A 9613-nucleotide genomic window follows, 5' to 3' on the forward strand; every position below is an offset into this window, starting at 1 on the left:
CTAAATGAATCAAATATGCGCCCTCCAGTACTAAAAGCACATTCAGACACCACACTTGAAACAAGAATAGCCAACACATCTCGAGCCATCTCAGAAAGAAGTGGAAATCTAGGTGAGTTAACTTTCCACCAAAGCAATACATCAAAATTTGATTTTCCAACTTCAATTTCTTCATCAAGATATTAAACTAATTCTGACTTTGAACTTGCTCCTCCCTTTTCAGATGTATGTTTTTATAATTCCTTAAAAAAAATTCTCAAGCCTCCTAGAGACCTTGAATCAGAAGTATCCACCTCGGTTGAAGAAGATTGGCCATTTTTATCCAAATAGGCATTGTATACTCATTAAACAAAGATTGCATGTACATTCGCACACCAATTTCTACAACAGCCCCCTTTTCTCCAAACATCTTCTTAAGTGTAAAGCCAAGAGTGCTAAATTTGTGACGAGGATCCAAAGCACATGGTATGAAAACCATCTTATTCATTTTTTCAGTATCACCCCAATATTTGTCAAATTTCTCCTTCATATTTTCTGCCATTTTAGCCAAAACATGATCTTCATTTGATATCAATGGATTCAAGTAAACACCATCTTGACAAATTTCAAGAAAATGAAGATTTGATTTAACATATCGTGATCCAGATATCTTCAAAGTAAGATTAAAAAACATTTCAAGAAATTTTGTAATTCTCTTTACGCCCTCCCAATCACTACTCAAAGGTGTACCTGCAAAATTGTTATCCACAATATCAACAAACTTAAGATGTAGTGCAAAGCCAATATCACGATCGGCGTACTCTACAATTGCACCTTCATATCCAATAACCCGATTTAACATCATGTAGGTGGAATTCCACCTTGTAGGAACATCCAAGCATAAAGACTTTTAGCAAGATTTTCATCTTCACAACATTCTTGAAACTTTTCCACCTAGCAGGAGATTGCCTGATGTATCTCACTGCTTGCCTAACTCGTTCAATACACATATTTGCTTCTTTTGTACCGTCTTGAACAATAAGATTTACAATATGAGTCATACACCTTATATGAAGGTGACTACCACCCATTAGGTTGGTCCCCCATTTAGTTAATTGCTTAGACAACTCAGTTATTGCCACACTCTTTGAACCAGCATTATCAACTGTAACAGTAAAAATTCGATGCAATCCCCACTCATGTAAGCACTTACTAATAGACTTTCCAAGATCTTCACCTCTATGACTAGAGATTGGACAAAATTGATAATTCGTTTATGCAAAGTTCAATTTTTATCAATCCAATGAGCAGTAATGACCATATAATTGATTTTTTGAATGGAAGTCCAAGTATCCTTGGTTAAAGACACCCTTTGTTGTGTTTCCTTAAAAACAACCATCAACTTATGTTTTTCTTCATCAAAAAGATCAAAACAATCATGAGTCACAATGGTACGGGAAGGAATGTGGAAACAAGGTTGTACTACTTTCATAAATTTTTTAAAACCTTCTTTTTCAACAAATCTGAAAGGAAGTTCATCAATAATTATCATACGACACAAGACCTTTCTACACCCTTCCTGGTCAAATTTCCATGGAACAACAACTACATCACCCTTGTTACCCCCTATCATTGGTTGAAATGTTAATCTTGATTGTTTAATATCAATATTATAAGGCATCTTTGGGCATTTGTCTATATGAGTAAGCATTGACGTCGTGCCATGTTCTTTTGTGTCAACAAAATACTCTCTCTTACAGTAGTTGCAAACACCCTTTTCACTTCCATCAGAATCAGTGTTACTAGAAAAATGATCCCACGCACGAGATCTTTTTTCCTTCCTATCTTTACTTGGGACTTAACAGTTTGGCTTTGACCTATTGCATTTGAATTAGAAGCTCCACTTTCACCAAAAACCTTATCAATTATTATATTTTCAGCCATGATACTTTCACCAAAAACTGCGAAAAGATATAAAATAATCGTTTATTGAACTATTTTTTATAAGAGGTCGATGAAGCAATGAACTGTTGAAGCCTTGAAGGAACTAAACAAAGAATAATTAGTTTATTAAAGCAAGAACTACAAAGTACAATCAGTTGGCTAAGTAAAATCAGATTTTACACACACGAGTCATGACAATAGACACATCACAGTATCACACAAAGCAGCAACTAAAAGACTAGTATAAGCAAATGAACCAAAGTGCCAAACAAACCAAATGCCAATTCAAATAAAACAGTAATGCCAAACATCACACTTCATAATGAAATCTTGAAATTAAGTGAATTTAAAATTTTGAGACTTACTTGTAAGGTGTGAGCAATGAGCGACTAAGAACCTAAGACTGGAGAGCCGAGTAGGTCTGTGCAGAAGTCATGAGAATTGAGAAAAGTAAGACTATAAGTCTAGTCTCGAGCAGTCGAGCTTCTAACTTCTGAAATTTGAGCTTGTTCACCTATTAGACAACCAACAAATGACATTTAAAGGAGGAAATTTTAACACCAATGCAGAATAGGCTGCTACAAATGAACTCCACCATCGCAAAAATCATCCATTAGACCAGAATATAGTACACAAATGCATTGAATTCATATCTCAGTCCGACAACAAACGAGTAACTGAAGCTCGACTAACAAGTAAATATTTTGTTCCTTCGTTTGAATCATGAAAATAGACATGCATGATGATAAATGGAACGAATAAAAAAATTGCAGGCTTAAGGTGTCATCGTTAGTTGTTACCTTGCGAGTTGCGTCCTCGCCTGACTGACTGGAGTAGTCGTCGCCTCGCCGGACGCCTGAGTGACTGGAGTCAAGTCGTCGCCTCGCCTGAGTTTGGAAATTGGAGAAACTTTGGAGTTTGGAATTTGGAAAAACGAGAGGAGCGGCGAGGAGTCGAGAAGAGTTTTCAAGTCCTAAAAATTAAAAACCCTAAGTACCTAAGTCCCTAACTGAGAAATGAGAATTGTGAAATTATAAATTAGGGAAAAAAATAGTGGGTCTTATCGGGGTATCGGGTACCCCGAGATTTTTCCTTCCCAACTCGACCCCTGAACCAATTACCCAATATCCCGACCTGTGAGCCCAATAAACCGAAAATCGGTTCGAGTTAATAGTTTTAGGGACTTCTAAAGGATGAATAAGGGCACATAGGTAATTTTACTGTTACTTTTATGTGTATCGATTTTACCTCTTCATTGTTTACATCAACATTCTCCTTAACATATGCTCTGAGACTCTTCTCCGGTCAAGAATCTGCCATATTCATCTGGATTAATCTTTTTTTCGCCTCAAATTTCTCTTCCCTATTGATGTATTCATTAGCTACAATAAGTTTTTCTTCTCCCTTTTTCCCAATTTCTCTTCCTAATGTGTCCAACTCTTGAGAAAGGGCCTATGATGGTGGCTATTTTCATTCTTCTCTGGATATTTAGGTATGCATGTCATTGAATTTAAGGATAATTTGCTTTTTATCTTGAAAGTTGTTTCCCTTTGATTGTTTTAGGTGTAGATAGAATTTAAGATTAGCGAAATAATTTGTAGTGATAGAAGAAATGTATGACACAATTAGTTTTCACAAACTTAAAAGCGACAGGATACTGTACATCTGTCGTGCTTATATATTATTGGTTTTCCAAAAATTCTCTGGATATCTAGCTTCAAAGTGTTGATTAGGCTTTCTTCCGAATTATCCATTTTTTTTCAAGATTCAATTAGTTTTTATCTATTTTTGCTTTTTAATGCATCCGATTACTGTTAATGAAATTCTGGTGATATCAATATTTTTACTGTTTATTTTCACATGCATGTTGGTAACTGCATTAGATTTGCACTTTGATGAACGGAAGGTATTTGACAATATGCCTAAATCAACTAATTAGTAGATTGTGTCTCACGCATATATCTTTAATAATTCATATCATATTCAAAAATAAATAAGTAAAAAACACGTTGATTATATCAAATTTGGAGACCCCAATAATTTTAGTTCATCATGGGCAGGGACACTATTGCTGAGATAATAACTTCTATACGAAATGCTGATATGGATCGAAAAAGGGTGGTTCGAATAGCATCTACTAATATTACCGAAAATATTGTTCAAATACTTTTACGAGAGGGTTTTCTTATCACAATAGGTTTACTATAACAACAACAAAATGTGTATGAACTATGAAGTAAGAGATAAAATAAGACAGGATTGCTATAGTATAAGGCGTGATCCATGTTCAGTCTAAAGCATTTCTCTGTCGTTGCTCTAATTTTTATTTGACCTCATAAATCCTAACTTTAAAAATACATGTCCAACAAATATTAGATCCTTTCATTCTATTTCATTTGTGTATGTTGCAAATATGGTATTTAGAAATATCAACATTGTTGAATTTTTCTTTATTCTTGATTGTCCACTTGGAATTTAAATTTTTCTAAGATTTAAGAAGTGCATAAAACTTGGTTCCTGATGATTTGCAGGTGTCCTCATCTTTTACCTTCAATTGACACACAACAATAATGTAGCTTCATCTCTTTACTATGGTATGTTCCTCTTCTCATAAATGTCTTTATTTTGAAAATTGCAAGTAATTTTATCATGTTTGAACAAGCCATTTTTTACTTTTCTTTGCTTAACCTGTGTTTTTTTTTCTTGAATTGATTTTATCTTTTGGTTATCTCGATTCTCCGCTTCGATAAAATGATGTACATTGATGTCTCAAATGTATGCAATTTGATCCCAGTGGTTGTCCTGTTACAGTCATTTACTATTGTCTGCACTTTTTTTTTTGTAGAAGAGCCAACTTCTGCTTTTCTTTGTCTTATTTCCATGATTGTCTTTTAATTTTGCATGCATGTTGTTTTCCATTAATTTTGACATCAAATATTGCCTCTTAAGGTGCGGCAGTGAATGCTACATTGATCTGTCTCAAATGTATGCCATTTGATCCCAGTGGTTGTCCTGTTACAGTCATTTACTATTGTTTGCATTTTTTTGTGCAAGTTGTATGATGACATTAACCTATAAATTAATTTAACAAAGCATGAACTACTTGAAACAGGAATGGAAGAAAATAGAGATATTGTGTCTATCCAAGAAAGAACTTCTGACATAAATTTACGTCGTCGTACTAGATATGCACAGATGTCACCCGAGAGAAAGCAATTATTTTTATCCCATCTAAGAAAAAAAGGGCTGAATCAAAAAGACAAAAACTCCTTCATCAATCATATAGTACTACGCTCTTACAATTAACACTTCTTCGTTATCTCCTCGAGAAGGTTACCTAACCATATTTTTATCTTTCTTCTATGAAATATTTCAATTCCAACTAAATTTATATATAGCGCGGTGTCTTCTGAATATCTATAGCTATAGTTAGAGCTTAGATAAAGCGATAGGCAGAAGAGAGAATTAGTTTGTCTTTATAGACTAACTTTCCTCGCATCAAAGCTTACCTTTAAAAAAATCTTCATAGCACAGTTCCGATAATTCATCTTCTAAAATCATTCTAACTAGAAAGGATTTTGAATGTCCAAAATGTAATCGGAAGACAACATTAGTGCCTCGGTACTGTACTTTTGACTTGTAAATTATAGTTTGTACAAAATATAGCATATATTCTACACAAATATTAAACTTGTCATGATTTCATGTGTATCTTTCAAATTGATCTTATTGATGGTACTGCTACAGCCACATCATCTATCTCTGGTGAATTGGGAGAAAAATTACTCTCCATGACGGCGGAAGACATATTTGGCATAACTTGCGTTAAGGTGATCTCTCATTTACAAATATGATTAATATTTTGCATGTTTTTCCTGGTGGCTACTTCTACACGTCTATTGTCGCAACACCATATATCTTGATCAGAAACAGTTTAGCATATATGCTTATTTCTAAAATGTTTCTCTTGACTCTTTACATTTACAAAGGCAATTATTGTCTGTTAATCATGTCCATGAGATGTTGTCAAACAAACTATTTCAAATTCAGCTAAGGAAGTCATCTTGGAGCAGCACAAATAACACACATACAACTTTGTCCATTCTTTCCTACGTGGAAATGGAACAGACTCTTCCGCCAGCACTTGACAGGAATTCCAATAAGATCAGGCCTTTGGGAGGTTCTTCAAGTGTGAAGCCGAAATTTGAACCACCCACACCAACAAAGAAGGTGTAAAAGGTCAGTCTACATCTGACTTTCACATTTATTTTTGGAATAAATTTTTCTGTAAGTTATTCAAACTACAAAAAATACGTTATATAAACATCAAGAATTCCTATGAAAATCACCATAAAGCAACACAACTTCCAGCCAAAAGACATACATAAATACAATCCAAAAATTGGATACAATTGGAAGCATTTGCAGCCCAATTAGTTTATTCTGCCAATACATTTTTTTCACTTCATATTTTAATTTTTTATCCCATGCTTTATATCTCTTTCTGAATAATAATATTAAGTTATGATTTCTCTGGGAAATGTCTTATATGCTGCATATGGTTATTCAGTTTTTAGCTGTAGCAATTCCACTGTTGGGAAATATGCCAAGGAAGAATAAATTGTTTTGCTATGTGTTGCTATGTCTTATGATTCATCGTTTTTTCATACTCCGTATCGATAGCTTAGTTCACTGGACTGTCTTTCTATATTCTAACAAGTAGTGTATATCCATGCAATGTAAATGCAAGTGGAGAGTTGTCGAGCAAAAAGTTGTGTACTTCTACAACTGGATATCAATATATCATCATGGATGTATTCTTAATTAAATTTAGAAGTCAAGATAGAAAGCACCTATTGATTCTCAACTTTTACTGTCAATAACTAGACATTTAGACATGATATATACATAAACAAATGTTTGCTAATACAATCGAAAATGTATTTTATATTTTAAGTTTCTGATAGACTTTACACTGTCAGGAAGTCCCTTACTTTCTTTTGTGACTTTTGCTTAATGAAGAAGATAAGTTTTTGGATCCTCAGTCGATACAAGTTCGCTCAATAGGGAAAATGAAATGAATTGGTTATTTAGCTTTTTAGGATGCCTTCATTATTTAGCTTTTCAGGTAATATTTTATACCATATTTTTGTGTCATATGTCACTTTTCAAACAGTTTCACTTCCATCATCAACCACCTCAACTTTGTGAATTTACTAACATTACACAATTCTCAGGAACCACAACAGCTCCCTATGCTATGATTTTTGAATGCAGAAGATTAGCTGCTAAGAAGCGAACTCCAACGTCCTTTACATAGTCATCTTATATGTCAAAATTGAAACATCTGCTATATTTTTTGGGTGTATAACATTAGTTAGTATTTGTAGGTCGTTCAAGTAGACACCATACTGGTGTATGTTGTACATATTCTGAATATTTCTAATAGTATATGATATTAATCATCTTTTCCAGAAGTCGTGACCCTTCATTAATATTAATATTACTATTTTCAGAAGCATAATAACTGCATAGCCGCTTCAATATTAATTTGACTAGCCACGGGCCTCTTCCATCTAGTATATATATACATGGAGGATGCACGAATGAAGTCGTCTTTAACTCGAGTTTTCAATAAAAAATTAGCTCAAAACCTCCTCAAGGTGTTTAATGGTACTGTAGAGATCATAATTACGGCAATCAAAAAATCCCAACCAAACTTCAATGGTCTTTAATGGTACTGTAGAGAATGTTCCGTGTAATAAGTCCTCATCAAGAAGAGGAGTATCACAGTTTTTCAATTTTCTCATGTTTGATTTGAAAACACATTCTCTAGAAAAATAAACTTTTTAAAATGATATACTCCATAAAAAATGAGCTCCCTAATGAAAGCAAGAAAAACAAGATCTATTTGTGACAATCCACGTTGATTGTCTCTTCCTCACTCCAACCCACCTCATCTTCACCCCACCCCCACAGCCCTCAACCCCACCATCCCACGGCTCTAATACTCCATCTCCATCTATCGTAGAATTTGTCTAAATTATATACGGGTGTTTTAGGATAATATGGTTTGCCTACCTATCAAATACAATAAAATAAGTAAGAAATTCCACTTATTGTCTTAAAAAAATTATTTTGTTCATTTCAATCAAAACTGCTTTAATTTTTTATCATAAGATATCTTTGCAAATTTTGTTTTTTTTTTATTAGTGTTTTTTTAGTTATGCTAAGTTCTCCACAAAAAATATGTAAAGCCCCATCAAAACAGTTTTTGTTTAGTTATGCTAATTAAGTTCATGTATAATTGCGTGGTAAATACGTAACAAAATGTGAAATTAACCTCATGCCATGTAGGTTATGTTCTTATTATTTTATAAAAATATGAGTTGGTTAGTGAAAAACATTTAGAAATAATTGTGGAAAATAGCTTCAAGGGAGGTTAGGTTCCAATTTCAACACACGGATACCTCCAACAACATCAATCTACACAAATATATCAATATCAATAAATAGAAGTATTAGTTTAACATGTCATTCTACATGGAATTAGCTCTAAATGAAATCCTAACATGGTAACCATATTCATATTATATTCACTAGCCACTACAACAAAAACAACTTTTAATGACAATAAATAGACGGCGAATTGATCTGATAGACCCTTGTATTTGTATGAGTTTGTATTCTAGACTCTTCTATTTATTTTTTTGTTAATTGAAAATCTTAAACTCAATTAAAATGAAAATTTTAAACCCTCTCACCGTTGACCTAACTTATGTGGCATTTATTTTGCTGACTGTGTGGTACCACACTTAAAAAGGTGAGTGAAAGCAATGAATTTACTTTAAAAATAATTAAATAATGAAAAGGAAAAAAAGGGAAAATCAAATTAAAGTTTCCAACCCCTTCCTTTTCTTCTCCCTTTGCTTCTGGTGACGTTTTGAGAAAAACGATATAGATCTCGGCGTCCTTGCAACTCCGTTTTCGGCATCTCCGTCCATTCTGTCCATTGAAATGGAAGTTTTAGATGTTGAACAAGAAGACTAATTTTGCTCCGGTGGCTATGGGTCTTCCATGGTGATTATGTGATTATTTTGCTTCGGCGGTGATTTTGCTCCGGTGGCTTGCTCCACCCATTCTGTCCATATATTTCTTATATTTCTTTGTTGAGATTTGGGTTTGATTGTGTGTGGTTGTCTTCTTCGAGCTATAAAAATCTATCATAAGATCCAACAGTAAAAAACGTTGTCCATTTATATTAGTTTTGAAATCTGGGTTTAACTTGTGGCTTTCTAAGCTTCATTTTTCGAAGAAGAAAAGAATTATGCGAAGGGAGCTTTTTTTAAAGAAGTGGAATCTGTCGAATTTGTCCAATTTAAGTATGTTAGGCTAAAATTATCAATGAAAAAAATTCTTGTTTTTATATTCTCTATTTACGCTGTTGTAGCCATTTATAAATTTTTACCTTGCCCAAATTATCTTTTCAATTGAAGTTCAAAGAAGAAGGAAAGTGATTCTGTTTTATTTTGTGTTTCCATTTTCTCTCTTCATTTTGGTGGTTGTGGGTTGAGGGAGGTGGAGGAAAAGTGAGAGAAATAACTATTTTGTTTATTTTTTAAATAGAAAATTTTATTATTTTCATCTTTTATTTGAGTGATTTTTATTTATAATTTTAAAAAAGTTATGA

At 33.4% G+C, this 9613-nt stretch overlaps 1 long non-coding RNA gene across 1 annotated transcript; it reads left to right on the forward strand.

The window, feature by feature from the left end:
• The first annotated feature begins 5798 nt into the window (after positions 1-5798).
• Positions 5799-7395, forward strand: LOC107060081 (uncharacterized). The gene is made up of 3 exons (XR_001473135.1): positions 5799-6162; positions 6906-7051; positions 7161-7395. It is a non-coding gene; the product is annotated as an uncharacterized lncRNA (long non-coding RNA).
• The last annotated feature ends 2218 nt before the right edge of the window (positions 7396-9613 follow it).

The sequence above is a fragment of the Solanum tuberosum genome, unplaced genomic scaffold (genome assembly GCF_000226075.1).
Source record: "Solanum tuberosum cultivar DM 1-3 516 R44 unplaced genomic scaffold, SolTub_3.0 scf00058, whole genome shotgun sequence".
Classification (NCBI taxonomy): Eukaryota; Viridiplantae; Streptophyta; class Magnoliopsida; order Solanales; family Solanaceae; genus Solanum; species Solanum tuberosum.